The sequence below is a fragment of the Dromiciops gliroides genome, chromosome 3 (genome assembly GCF_019393635.1).
Source record: "Dromiciops gliroides isolate mDroGli1 chromosome 3, mDroGli1.pri, whole genome shotgun sequence".
Classification (NCBI taxonomy): Eukaryota; Metazoa; Chordata; class Mammalia; order Microbiotheria; family Microbiotheriidae; genus Dromiciops; species Dromiciops gliroides.
In genome coordinates, this window is record NC_057863.1 from 35,499,611 (window position 1) to 35,514,914 (window position 15,304).

Below are 15,304 nucleotides of genomic sequence, written 5' to 3' on the forward strand. Positions count from 1 at the left end.
CTTTTTTTTTGATGTTATCCTTTAAGAAACCTCCCTTAATCTGATTTGTGAGGTGTTATAGCCTATTCATATCCACCAATTGCTTTTCCATCCCTCCCTGCCTCATCCTCACTTTCATTTCATTTCACTACATGACTTACAGTCACAGATAACCACTGAAAGATGTAGGTGTTTAAAAAAATGTCTTTGTTTTAGGAAGAAGGTTGGAGTCATTTAAAGAACTTTAAAGATTTAACACCCCAAAGACGAATGTGGATCCCTTTCGTGAAATCTCCAATTGGTGATGATCCAGGCTTTGTTTGAAGACTTCATGTCTTGATGGGGATTAAATGGGAGGGAGGGAAGGAAGGAGGGAGGGAGGGAGAGAGAGAGAGAGAGAGAGAGAGAGAGAGAGAGAGAGAGAGAGAGAGAGAGAGAGAGAGAGAGAGAGAGAGAGAGAAAGAAAGAGAAAGAATGAATCACAGTCAGGAGTTTGCTGTCTCTGGAATAAGAAGGCCTGAATTCAAATCTTCCTTCCAATGACTGGTTCCTGTCTAACTTTGGCAAGTTACTTATCTTGCCTTGGCTGTTGGCCTCTGAAAAGGTCTTCATCCTAGCCCTGGACCAGATGTTATTGACCCCTCTTAGTCAACAGCAGGCATTTTCATCCTTTTTTGTGTGTCAAAGAAGCTTTTGGCGGCCTGAGGTAGTCGACTATTGTTGCTTTTTAAGTGCATAAACAAAATATATAGGATTACAAAGGAAACAAATTATACAGAATTTTAAAAATTAATCAAGGAACACAAGTTAAAAACCATTACTCTAAAGTCTTGTGTTTGATGACTATCACACACTGTGGGCTTCTCAAAAGACCCCCGGGCTTTTTCAATCTCTTGCAGACATCTCTAAGTGCTATTATATTGTATTGTCAATACATGGAACTCCTTGCTTCCCATGTTGATGTCTCTGAATTGCCTCTGACCAGACCACTAATGCTTCTGGAGTTTGATCTTCTTAATGGCCCTAACATTGTTTCTAGTCCCTGGCCTGTTGGAACCACTTGTATTGATGAGGCCTCTGTGTATCATTCTGATCTCCAGCCTTTTGCTTAATCTCAAAAGCCAGTGTCAGTGCACTTTGATTAGCAAAAGCAATGGGCTCTGGGGGCTCTTAACCTCATGAAATTTAGTTCACCAGGATGTTGCTATTCTTTTTGTTTTTGCTCCAATCTCTACATGAAATTCAATCAGTTCCGGATGGCATGACAAAGACAGATTCTATCTCCTCCACATCCCCTGTTGTAGCCCAGGATTCTATCCCCTGCAACAAAAAGCAGAGAAAAAGATACAGAATTGGGGGCAGCTAGGTGGCACAGTGGATAGAGAGCACCGGCCCTCGATTCAGGAGGACCTGAGTTCAAATCCAGCTTCAGATACTTGACACTTACTAGCTGTATGACTCTGGGCAAGTCACTTAACCCTCATTGCCCCACCAAAAAAAAAAAAAGGAAACTGTTACATTAGATTTCCACTAAGGCTTCTTCTAGCTCTCATTCCATGATGCTTTGATACCTTTAACTTTCTTGTCTCTACTAGACCAGGACATCTGATCTAGTTCAGGAAGAAGACATTTTTCACTGGCCCAAATAGAATACTCTGAAGTTTACAATACCCTTTATATGCATTATATAATTTAAGTCTCATAACAACCTTGTAAGCTAGAGAATATAGGTATTATTATTCCCATTTTATAGATGAGGAAACTGAGGCACAGTTAGGTGAAGTAGCTTACCTATGGGCATACAGCTAAGAAGTATTAGAGGCAGAATTTGAACCCAGGTCTTCCTGACTTTAAATCCAAAATTCTAAACCCTACTCTATTCTGCCTCTCTAGGAAAGAGGACTGGCATACAAAAGTAGAAAGAAGATACATTGAAGAGGGAAATTTTCTTATCTTTCTATTCATTCAATCTATTTGCTCCCCTCATAGTTAAGTCTCAAATCACTCCAAAAGATTTCCCTAATGACTCTGTCCCATACTCAGCTTTTCCTTTTCTAAATTACCAAACAAGTTCCTCACCTCCATCCTATGTCTGAGTTTTTGTATTGATTTCTACTTTCTTTCATTTCCACGTGGTCCCTTTTTACCCAACCAGCAGCTGTACCTGAGGATTGGTTTTGTTTGATATTTGTCTCTATCCATAGCTCCTAGCCCAGTGGCTAACATCAGTTATGCATTATTGTTGAATGGTTTTGAATTGAAGAATAATGATGAGTCAAGGCCATTTTTTCAATCCCCGATAAATAGCCATTTGAGGTCCACAGGGGACACGTAAGCAAATGTGAAGCATCAACAATCCATGGAAGAGAGAGTACAGTTTAAGTAACACTCTCTGAGTCCCTACTATGTACCTTTCTGTGGAATTATGTCTGATCCTTGTTTTTCAATCTCTATCATAGTCTGATCGATATTTTTAGAGAGAGGGAAGCTTGATAATATTTCAGTCTCACTTTGAGAATGGAGAAAACACTTTTGTGTGGCCAAGGAAGATTTGGTGAAGGTGGAGATGCCAGAGTTGAGCCTCAAAAAAAGAAATAGAAAGAAACCTCTCCTCCACCCCATGTATGACAAGTTCTCAATATAAGAATTTATCAGAGTGATTTTTCTCTCCTACCTAGAAACCTGTGAGCTGTCTCTTAGTAAGACTGACTTCTGCCAACAGAATGCGTGTAGAAAATTGTCACTTGACATCAGAGAGCATTGTGTTGATATGCTGTTAGTGCCAGAAATTGAACGTAAGCAGGCCAGAGCCAAAGGTTTAATAACACTGCATTCTGCAGAACAAATACAATTTCAATAGTACTAGAGCGGATATCATTATTTACTAATGGGTACCAGGAAGAGAAAAGCCTTCCATACTTTGCCATTAGGTAAGTCTGAAAACAAATGTTGGGATGGGCATTTAAATGGAAAACAACACCACCACAAAAAGGCTCTAGGAGCTATCCATGGTATTGTTGCACAAATTGTGAATTTCAATTTAATGTCCTTGAGTTCAAATGCCAGCTCTATCATATTGATGACCCTGGGAGAGTACTTGACTTTTCTGGAGCTCACTTTCCTCATCTGTAAGCTGAGGGAGTTGGCCTAGATGCCTCTGTAAAGTCTCTACTGGCTCTAAATCTGTGGACCTGTATTCTTGTTTCAGAATAATTAGAAAAGATGATTTTTAAAAAGATTTCACCAGTTATTTTGAATTTTAGAATTCCCTTCCTGTTCTCTGAAGTGGACACACCAAAATAACAATTAAATAGTCATAGATGAAAATCCAGGCAGTTGCAATGAGCATATTAATTGAGTGGCAATTTTGGTTGTAAGAAAGTATAATGGGTAGTGTGAAATTGGGTATTGACAAAGGCTATCCTGGGGACTGAAGTTTGAATAGGCTGAAGGAGAGAGTGTTGATGCAAAAAGAATAGGTCCCGATGATGCTTGATATGAATGCCTCCAGTAATGATAAAAATACTCTGAATGACTTTTATGATATAAATACATTGAAGAATATGGAAAGTCATGTTTCTTATTTCAAGAACGTTATGAGCCATGAAGTCAACCGATGAATATTAGCTATAGCAAGGTAGTAAAAGGGAAAACAGGCTGAGCAATATTTGCTGTAGCTAAAAATCTCTTCTTTCTTAATGTTTAAAATATTCCATGTTTCTGTGGTCAATTCACTGAACTAACTAGACTGTGCCACTGAATTTCAGAAGTTGAAGGGGCTGCTTCAGGAGTTAGTGCCTTCATCTTTACTAGCTTTCTTTGAATAAAATGTGGAAGACCAGTTCTCAAGCATGTCATAGGAGGGATTGTTTTGGCTATGGGTTGGACTAGATGATCTCTAAGGTCCCTTATAAATAGAAAATCTTGAGATTTTGAAACAAAACTTGGGTTCCAGTTAGATATTTGATGTAATGGCTAGATCTGCAACCAGACAAATGTATGTGATTTGGGGTGTGTGGGTGTGGGTGTGTGGGTGTATGCATGGAGGAGAGGCCAAGTTCCTGTGCAATCTGACTGACAAGGATAAATGGGCTCCCACTATTCAAAAGTTTCCTTGAATAATTTGCTATCCATTGTTCAGGTCCCTCCATTAAAGAGGTGAAGGGTTTTCTGGCCAACTAGAGAGACCGGTATTTCATTTGGAATTGAGCAATGGGGTCATAGATCAGATCTGGTCTATCATTTGTCCTAAATAGGGCTTGTGTGTCTGGGAGTTTCAAGGAAAGGAGATGATTTGCCACATGGTACTGCATGCCTAAATTTTAATTCTTAAAATTCCAGGAAATTCTTTGTGCAAGGACCTTCCTTATGCTACTCTCTTCTCTTCTATTTCCTGGAATATGACACTATGGTAGCTTTTTCATGAAGAATATTGACAAGAATCTACTGAATTCCCCTACTTTCAACAGTCTCCAATGGTACCAAATGCTACAGAGAGGTCAAGAGGATGAACACAGACGAAAGGATATTGAATTTATTGATAGGGAAATCAGTGGTAAACTATGAGACTGTGGTTTCTGTAGGCATGAGGCATCAAAGCATCAATGTTTTTTCTAGTGACCACTGGCACCAAACTGGTACTCATATGCCAACTATGATGATTGAACCTGGGTTACTGAACCAGGAAAGCTCAACCTAGTTTGCATTCATTTCTTGCTTTTCTGAGCAGAACATTATACCCAATCAAATTGATATTCAAGATCCATCCTTCCTATCTTTTAAAAAAATGATTGATGTATAGTTTCCACATTACCTTAATTTCTAAATATATCCTTCCATGTTCAGGTATCAAAAAAGTCATCCCTTCTAAGAATTTTTTTAAAAAGAAGAAGAAAAATCAGAGCAGCTAGGTGGCACAGTGGATAAAGCACCGGCCCTGGATTCAGGAGGACCTGAGTTCAAATGCAGCCTCAGACACTTGACACTTACTAACTGTGTGACCCTGGGCAAGTCACTTAACCCTCATTGCCCCACAAAAAAAAGAAGAAGAAGAAGAAGAAGAAGAAGAAGAAAAATCAGTTCATCAAAACTAACACAACTATTAAGTCTGTCAGTGTGTGCAATGTTTTACAACCAAGATCCCCCACCTCTACCAAAAAATGGAGCAATGTATATTTCCTCAACTTTTTTCAGGGTGGATCTAAGCTCCTAAATTATTATCATACATTTTAATCTTTCCATTTACATTATTGTGGTCATTTAAAATAGCGTTTCTTTGTTCTGTTTATTTACTCAATGTTACATCAGTTCATATAATCCTTCCAATGCTTCTCTGAATTATTCATGTTCATCTTATGGTGAATATGAATTTCATTACATCCATGTAATAAATGTGTTTAACCATTCCCAAATCAATGGTATTTTCTTTGCATTCCTCCAAAAGCTACTATAAAGAGAGGTAGCATTACTTAGAAAAAACAACCAAAATCTTGGAGAAGTCACTAACTTCTTTAAGTGGACTATGAATTTTAGGATAGTTGCTAATATGCACTGATGGAGAAGAATTTCCTTATGGATGGTTCCTTGCCTCAATGAAATCATTGATCTGGACTAAAATAAGCATTGCTAAGAAATTAAGGTAATGTATCTGGCTTTTAAGAACACTTATAGCCGAGCTCTCCAAACTTCATACATATTTCTTCCTTCCAAGTACTTTATAGCCCAGTCAAACTGGACTATTTGCTTTTTTCAGAAACTTGATATTCAATTTCCTGCCTCTGACATCCACCTCACCCTATACTACACATGGCTGATCCCCCCTTACTGTCCCATTTAAAATCTAGAATCTCACCAAGCTCACATCAAGCATCCTTTCCTTAGGCTTCTCCTGATCCCACCAGTTGGTAGTTTCTGAATCCTTGAAAATTGTTTCATAATTACATCTCATGTATCTTCTGTTTATTTATATGACTTCATATTTTTTCCCTTGATAGAAGGTAAGCTTCTTGAAGGAGGGGAATATGTCATTTCTATTTTTTTGTATCTCTATCCTGCATTACTGTGCCTGGTGCATAATATGGTATTAAATATTTATTCATTGTTTGATCTCATGGTTCTTCCCTTCAATAGTATCAGTGTATCAGGCAACACTGATTCATGTCCTCCCATCCTGTGTAAGTTTTACTATGTGACTCTGTTCTCTTGTGTATTTGTGTGTGTGTGTGTGTGTGTTATCAACAGAAAATTGGGTCCTAAAGGATGATTTTTTACCACATTTTTTATCCTTCGATTTCCTTAAACCTTTTTTTTAATTTTATGATCCTATTCTCATGTGGCTGGTTTTCTCTCCTATATACATTTGTCTCCATTAGATAGCTAGGTGGTTCAGTAAATAGAGTACTCAATCTGAAATAAGGAAAACCTATCTCCAAATTTAGCCTCATGCATGAATTGTTTGACACTGGGCAAGTCACTTAACCTCTGATTGCTTTAGTTTCCTCATCTCTAAAATTTGGGAATAATGGTAACACCTAAATTCCAAGGTTGTTGTGAAGATTAAATGAGGTAATATTTGTAAAGAGTTTTTCAAACTTTTAAAAACTATATAAATATTAGATGTTATTACCTAGCATCATCTCCATCCTCATCATCTATTCAACACTAAGGACAATGCCCTGTACAGAGTAGATGCTTAGTATTTGAAAGTATTAATTTATGAGTTAGTCCTATCTCCCTCACTAGGTTATAAGGTGCCTGAGTGCCAGTTGGATGAAGTAATAAGGTTAGGTGGAGATGTGGTCCTGATCAAGTTTACTTTTGACTTTGTCAAAATAGCTGCTGTTAATAAATATTTTTCAAAAATCAATGTGGGGGGGGCAGCTAGGTGGCGCAGTGGATAGAGAGCCGGCCCTGGACTTCAGGAGGACCTGAGTTCAAATCCAGCCTCAGACAACTAACACTTACTAGCTGTGTGACCCTGGGCAAGTCACTTAACCCCAATTGCCCTCCAAAAAAAAAAATCTATTGTGTTTGAAATAAATAGATCAGAGAAATGGCAGCATAGTTTGATTGAAAGTAGAATACAGTAAAAATCCTCTTTTAAAAAACAAAGTAAAACGTGGGAGGAGGGCAGTTCCATGAAAACAGAAATTAGCAAAATGGCTCTAAGAAAATATTGAAAGCTTGAGAGAAAAATTAAAAGATGATCATGTTTCCTCTGTGGGACTAATGCTAACTTCCCAAAAGGGAGTGGGAGGGAGGGTGTAGGCTAGGTAGACTGTCTAGGGAACAGGGGAAGAAGATATTTCAAGAAAAAATCAAAGCAAGTTGCTGTTTGCCTATGAGCCAAAGGGGAAGAAGGCTGCAGGGACAGAGACACCGAGAGGGAGATTTGAACCAATTCTGACTCACCTTGAAAAGAGCTACCTGCCACACTGAGGGAAGTCAAGGATAAAGGATGGAATTAGTGACATTTTTTACAACAAAATGGCCCAGTAGATAATAGATTCAACAGAGCTTAAAGAGTTTTTAATCTGGTAGAAAGTCATCAAAGCCCTAAGACTGCTGCCACTGCCTGGACATTACTCTTATGGGAAACAGTATTAGACTCTTTGTGGTTCCAAGGAAGCTGTATTTCCTTTCCATGGTGTTTTGATGTAAATAACAACCCACACATGGATCCAAACTCTCCTCTTTATTGGCCAAGTTTGGATAGCTCTGCTTGCCATTGTCATTAAGTGACAGCTTAGCAGCCTATTGGGGGAGGGAATAAGGAAACAGGATCATTTCATTTCAAGTAATTTTTTTTCATATGTGTTGGACACAAGGTAGCTTTCTAAGTTTGGCAGAATTATTTCTTTATTACGGTTCAGACAGAATTTTATTTGAGAGGCCAAGCGGGTAGTGCATAGCCTTCTAGATTTAAAGTCAAAGGCACCCAGGTATGACTCTTGCCCCTGAAATTTCCTAAGCTTCTCTGATGCTGAGAATGTCCCTTCTGAGCCTTCTTTTTCTCTCTCTTTTGAAAAGTGAGAGTCATAAAACCTGTAATATGTATTTCACAAGGTTGTTTCAGGGTTCAGAAATTTTATATACATATATATATATGTGTGTGTGTGTGTGTGTGTGTATGTGTGTGTATGTATATACACATATACTTGAAAAATCCATACACATATATGATATATTATGTTAGCATTATTACTATTATTGTGATTGCTGTAACTATTATATTCAGTTGAAGAAAATACAATAAAAGGCAATATGGCCAAGGGGAGTACTTTGGCAAAGATAAATGTTGCTTTGGAAGATATTTTGTTATTTTATCTCTGTTTCAGTAATTAAAGAATCTATCTGTCCTTATAATTCTAAAAACCACTATGAAGTGATAAGGGGCAACTAATTAGAACAGTGGTTAGAGCTCTGGGCCTGAAGTGAGATAAACCTGAGTTCAAATGTACCTGTAGTTACTGACTAGTTATGGGCCACTGGGAAAATCATTTAATCTTGTTTTTTTTTTAACCTCATTTTTCTCATAGTAAAATAAGAAAGTCTCATTGGGAAACTACCTCTTTCCCAGAGTTATTGTGATGATCAAATTTTAGCAGTGTCTGGCATATAGCAGGTCCTATATAAATGTAATCAATTATCATTGATTAGTTGTTGTTATTGTTGTTGTCATTCAGTTGTTTCAGTAGTGTCAAACTCTTCATGACCCCATCCTGATCACAATACTAGAGTGGCTTGCCATTTCCTTCTCTAGCTCATTTTACAGATAAGGAAACTGAGACAAACAAGGTAAAGTGACTTGCCCAGGATCACACAGCTTGTAAGTGTCTGAAGCCAGATTTGAACTCAGGTCTTCCTGACTCCAGGTCCAGTGCTCGATCTACTGTACCACCTAGCTGACCTTTATTGTTGTTGTTCAGTCATTTTCAATTGTGTCCAACTCTTCATGAACCCATTTGCTTAATTGGTGGCAGTAGTGTTTTTGCAGATACTTGAGTGGTTTTTCATTTCCTTCTCCAGTTCATTTTATAGATGAGGCAAATAGGGTTAAGTGATTTGCCCAGAGTCACATAGCTAGTAAGTGTCTGAGCCTGGATTTGAACCTCATGAAGATGAATCTTCTAGGCCCAACACTCTATCCATTTTACTACCCAACTGTCTTATTATTATTTATGTTATTATTATTATTATTATTAATTTGTATAAAGCCATATATTTCACTCTTGTTAAAAGTCTCAAAATTTTCTTCTTTCAGGAAAAAGTGGGAATCACTCCCACACAGATAGCATCCCTTTTTAATAAAGAAATTCAGCAATGTCTTGGCTTTATTTTACAGAACAAAAATTGGTAACATGAGTAATTCCCCAAATGTTCTGAACACAAAGGTTTTGATCTCTGAGTGACAATATGAAATTGAAAACCCAGCAGTAGCTGCATTGAATAACCAGAGTTGTTTTTACGCCTCCCATCAGGACAGACACTGCTGCTTCTCATCAGGGCAGACAAGAGATTTTGTTCTCCAAAAAAAAAAAAAAAACTGAGGGCCTACAGACAGTTATTAGACATAAGGTGGTCTAACCATATCTTGCTTAGCCACAATTCAATTGATGGAATTCTGAACTTAAAGAGTTTACTAATTAAGTCCCAAATTCATTCAAAATGCCAATCTTAAGCCTCCACAATTCCAGAGTCCCGGGAGCAACCACAACCCGCAGGGCCCAAATTACTCCAAATAGAGAAAACTTGATATATATTACATTTATCTCCAGCAAAGGAGCTGAATTGAAAAGCATATTGCTACATTCAATATCCAGAATTTAAATGTTGCTATTTAGAAAGGGCTGATGTAAGTACTGAATTTTGAGTGAGAAAACCTGGTTATAAATCTGGACTTGGCTTCTTCCTCCCTGTGGACCATGGGACAATCCCTTAAAACTTCAGGCCTTCCTTTCCTCACTTATGATGAAAGGGTTTGACTGTATCAAGGAAGAAATACTGTTTGGCCTTTTAAATCCATCTTATCTTTTGCCCTTCCTACATTTCCAGTCTTCTTACATTGTAACCCCCGCTACAGTCTCTGAGATTCAATTACATTGGCCACCTTGGCTACCCATCTCACTTGTCACTTCATCTACTGGCCCCCCATTTTCAGTGACTATAGAAGGTATGTGCAATGTTTTTCCTCTTCAAATCTACTTCCCTACTTCCCTGGCTTCCTTCAAGTCTTTTCTTACGTTTATTTTCTGCAAGTTAACCTTCCATGTCCTCCTTATTCTTAGTGCTTTCTCCCTGACACTCTCTCATATGCATGTGAACTCTTTGAGAGCAGGGGCTATTTGTTTGTTTGTTTGTTTTTTAATTAGTTTTGGGGTGTTTGCCTTTCTCTGTATCTTTATTGTGCCTGGTGCATAGTTGGTCTTAAAGAAATGGTAGCTGATTGACTGACTGATTGACTGACTAAATTAATTCCAAGGTCCCTTTTGACTTTAGACTCTATGATTGATCTTATGCTAATTTGCTAAGCTTCACTGAACATTGTCCATTTGCCAAATACAAACACACTTAAACAACCAGTTAAATGTGTACATACATATATGTGTGTGTGTGTATGTATATGTGTATATATGCACACATATATGTTTACCTGGATAGTCTGTGAAGAAAGGACTAGATAACCAACAGGCAGCTCTACTTCACTAATATTCTCTCAGTGTCAAGAGACTCCTATCACATGGGGAGACTAAGTTTGGAATACCTATGGGAATGCTTGAGGAAGAGGTGCAAAGGATGGTCAGGCAAGAATTATCTTTCATCCATACCATTGAAAGCAGTATTCACATTGATGAGATCAGATTTCTGTTATAGTATTGGATTAGTCATAACTTCCAAGTATGTAAGCTCCCTCAACTCATTTAAATTTCTAGTCCCTCTGAAATATATGTTTTAGGGAATTAACTATGGCACTGAATGACTGTTTATCATATTGCTTCTTAACTACAAGGTTAGCCCTTTATTTACTACCCTTGCAGCACTTCACATGTAAAAATATGTGTATACGTGCATAAACATACTTGTATACATATAGACACACAAAGTGTAGGAATCTACAGATGAACACATGAGAATATATTTACTCCTACATATTCATGAATATATGTATATATATATGTATGTGTGACTTCATGTTGGTTTATTGTATTCACATGTATGTTATAAATGAATATGTATGTATATGCAAATAATATATGCACATGAAAATTATGGGTACACATTCAATCAATCAATTAATATTAATTAAGCAACTACTAAGGCCAAAGGCAGTCCCTACCCTAAGGAGCTCACAATCTAATAGGGGTGAGATTGTGCATTATGCTTGTAGAGACGAGATATAGTCATGATAATTGAAATAATCAACAAAGAGAAGGCACTACAAATAAAGTGTCTCAGCAATGGATTCCTGTAGGAGGTAGGATTTTGACTGGGACTCCTTAGAAAGTCAGGAAATTCCAAAGGCAAAAATAAAGAGAGAGGACATTCCAGGCATAAGGGACGGTCAGGGAAAATTCCTTGAGTGGGGAAATGGAATGTCTTGGAATAGCTAGGAGTCCAGTTTCATTGGATGAAAAAGTACATGTGTAGGGGTGGTGATGGTCATATAAGTTGTAAGAAGATAAAGTGGAAGGAAGGCTAGGTTATAAAAAATTTTGAATGAAAAACAATTTTAAATTTGATCCTATAGATGATGAGGTGGTTGGGGGTACTGGAGTGTTTATTGGGTAGTAGTTGGAGGTGATGTGGTCAAACTTATGCTTTAGGAAAATTATTTTGGTAGCTGAATGAAGTATGGAGAGACTTGAGTCAGGTAGACAGCATGGATAAATGAGAGTCTGTACCAAGGTCGTGGCATTATCAGAGGAGCAAAGCAGTCATATTTGAGAGACACTACAAAGGTCAAATCTATAGGCCTTGGCAACTGATTGTGTATGGGGGAGAAGTGAGAGACAATGAGTAATCAATGATGACATCTAGGTTGCTGGCCTGGGGGACTCAATAAGATGGTGGTACCTTCTATAGTAATAGAGAAATTTGGATATTCATATATCCATTATGAAGCCATGTAATTTTATCTTTCCATTCAACAAATTTTAGAGGTGATTCCAGACCAATTTACTTGGAAAAAGAGAAGTAAGTTTGAACAATGGGGAATATTGTTAAAATTATTTTTACCAACTTCCTTGCATGTATCATTTTAATTTTCTAAGGTAGTCTGTGGCTCATTAAAAACAATCCAGATTTCTCAAGCTTTGGGGATTGCCATTTTACAGTACAAACCTTATTCCTGATAGGATGTACCAGATGGCTATGCTGACAGAGTTCCTAGTACTGTACCCTGTTTTAACTTGCCATATGCTTTTCCTTATTATAAATGCAGCCCTCCATGAAAGTCCCCTCCTGATACCTCCTCTTGGCATGGAGGTAAACTTGGGTCAAGTTTATTTTTTATGTATTTTATTGCTATCTTTTGTTTTTAAAACATCTACATTTCACACAATACCCCCCCCAAAGCCACACTTTACAATGAAATATTTTTAAAGGGGAAAGTTATATATTTTTAACCTTTCTCAAAACTAACAAACATTCAAAAAGAGTCTAATGTAATGTATTATGTCAAAATTCCTGGTCCTCCACCTCTTCCAAGAAACAGACTTCTCAAGCATCTTCTTTGAGGTCAAACTTGGATACTGTAATTTTGTTGCATTCTCTTCCAATTATTTTGGTAGTAGTGGTGGATTAATTTGGTAGTAGTGGTGGATTATTTTGGTAGTAGTGGTGGATTATTTTGGTAGTAGTGGTGGATTAACTTGGTAGTAGTGGTGGATTAACTTGGTAGTAGTGGTGGATTAATTTGGTAGTAGTGGTGGATTATTTTGGTAGTAGTGGTGGATTAATTTGGTAGTAGTGGTGGATTTTTTCAAAATCTACATGGTTGTATTGTTGGGGATTTTTATTGTTTTCCTTGTTCTCAAGATTTCATATTGATCAATCAGTTCATATAACTCCTTTTATGCTTCTCTATGCTCTCCCTTTCTTATAGCATTGCAATATTCTTACATTTATATAATATGATTTATCTTTGTAATCCCCAGCAATTAGCACAGTGCCTGGAATATGATAGATTCTTAATAATTATTTGGTGATTAATTAATTTGAGGCCCATTGAGGTAAAGATATGAGAGTGAAACTCAGAGATACATAGGAAGAAAATGGATGAGGTCAAAGTTCTGGGAAGCATCCTAGATAAGATTTGTTAAGTTAAATAGGATCCAGAAGCAAGTAGAGAATAATAATGGTGAAGCTTCTGGGGGCAGCTAGGTGGTACAGTGGATAAAGCACTAGCCCTGGATTCAAGAGAACCTAAGTTCAAATTGGCCTCAGACATTTGACACTTAGTAGCTCTGTGATCCTGGGCAACTCACTTAACCCTCATTGCCCCACCAAAAAAAATAAATAAATAAAATAATGGTGAAGCTTCTAATTCATGATATAAAGGATAAGATAAAGGAACTGGAACTACTTAGCCTAAAGAAGTAAAGGTGTGTGGGGATGGAGGGTTCATGAAATTAGTCATTTGAAGGGTTGTTTTATGGAAGAGAGACTAGATTTGCTCGACTGTGATATTGAGGGCTGGATTAGAAGCAATGGCTAGTAGATACAGAAAAGCAGATATACATTGGAAGGGAGAAATATTTTCCCAATGATTAGAGCTTTCTTAAAATGAAATGGCTATCTTATAAAGTAATGGGTCCTCTCTTACTGGAGGTTTTCAAATAAAGGCTGGATGCAAGCTCATCAGATATGTCTAGATGAGATTCTTATTTAGACATAGTTGGAAATGAAGAACATCTGAGGACCCCTCTATCACTGAGATTCTATCATTCATAAGGAAACACAGAGACATCAGAATGGCAGAGAGAGAGGTTAGTCAATTGTAGTCATAATTCATTATTTTATAAATTAGGAATAAAAACTATTGGAGAAAATATGAGAGAGTCTGAAGGCCCTACAATCTAAAGCATTTGGACCATTGGATAAAAACATGTTGGTAACATCACTTACTTCGTCTGTGAACCTAGATCCTTAATGTCTTAAATCTTGTCTTCATTACCAAGTAAAATGGTTTACAGAGGTTTCCCCCACCACCTGTCAACCTATTTCTAGAACTTCAGAATTGATAGTACTTCCCCCCTGCCCCATCAAGGCTAAAGTGCTTTCACTCCTTGGAGTTACACATAATGTCAATACCTGTCTTCATTATGTAGTATAAAAGAGGAGTTCACATATTAGATGATGTACTGAAAGAGAAGTAAGTGATCTATAAAGCTGTGGGATGGGAGAGAAATAGAGGCAGCAAGACAAAGGTATGGAGGGAGAGAGGAAAGGGGAAAGGGAGAGGAAGAGAGTCAGACACAAAGAAAAAGAGAGAGAGAGAGAGAGAGAGAGAGAGAGAGAGAGAGAGAGAGAGAGAGAGAGAGAGCTATGACGGGGGGGTAGAACAAGAGACATATAGAACTAAAAAAGAAAAACAGAGACAAATAGGTGTAGAAAGACAGAGACAGAGAGCCATGGGAGAGGGAAGAGAGAAAGAGAGAAAGATTGAGTGGTCTGGGAGAAGGAATATAGATAGATCTAGAAAGAGATAGAGCTGTGAATGGGAGAAGAAATGGAGAAAAACAGAAGTAAAGAAAAAGAGATGTGATCAGGAACAGAGAGACAGACAGAAAGGCAGAAAAAAGCAAAGACAGAGAGGAGGAGAAAAAGGAGGAAGGACAGAGAAAGAGAGAGCAAAGTGGAGAGGTCTTAGATAATCAATCCATTGCTTAATGTGTTGGACTAATGCATTGATAAGAGGATATGGAGTGAAAATGAAGTCGAAAGAAGATGATGCATTTTGGAGCTCATTCATGGATGAAAGAGAATTGGGTTGCGTTAAATAATTTCAAGAAGAAAACTTCTCTAACTTCAGTGTCTAGATGATAAAAATTAATATTAAAAAAATAAGTCAGCTGGAGAATTATCAGAAGAAATTAATGTAGTGATGCAATATTTTGAATGTAATACCATAAATCAAGACTTAGAATTGAGGGAGAAAACAATTGAATGTTTTTTATTTAAAAGTTTTCTTAATCTAAGTTCAGTAAATCATGAAGCATCATATGGAATACAGAATTTTGAACCAATAGACAGAAAAAAAATCTTGATTTCAAATCCCATCCCAGACACTTACTACCTTGTGTTGTCAGGGCAAATCAGCTAACCT

The 15,304-nt window shown here is 37.4% G+C and overlaps 1 protein-coding gene across 8 annotated transcripts in view; it reads left to right on the top strand.

The window, feature by feature from the left end:
* Window positions 1-15,304, top strand: part of NLGN1 (neuroligin 1) — a 1,111,477-nt gene that overhangs the window by 815,666 nt on the left and 280,507 nt on the right. The gene's annotated exons all lie outside the window — the stretch shown is intronic.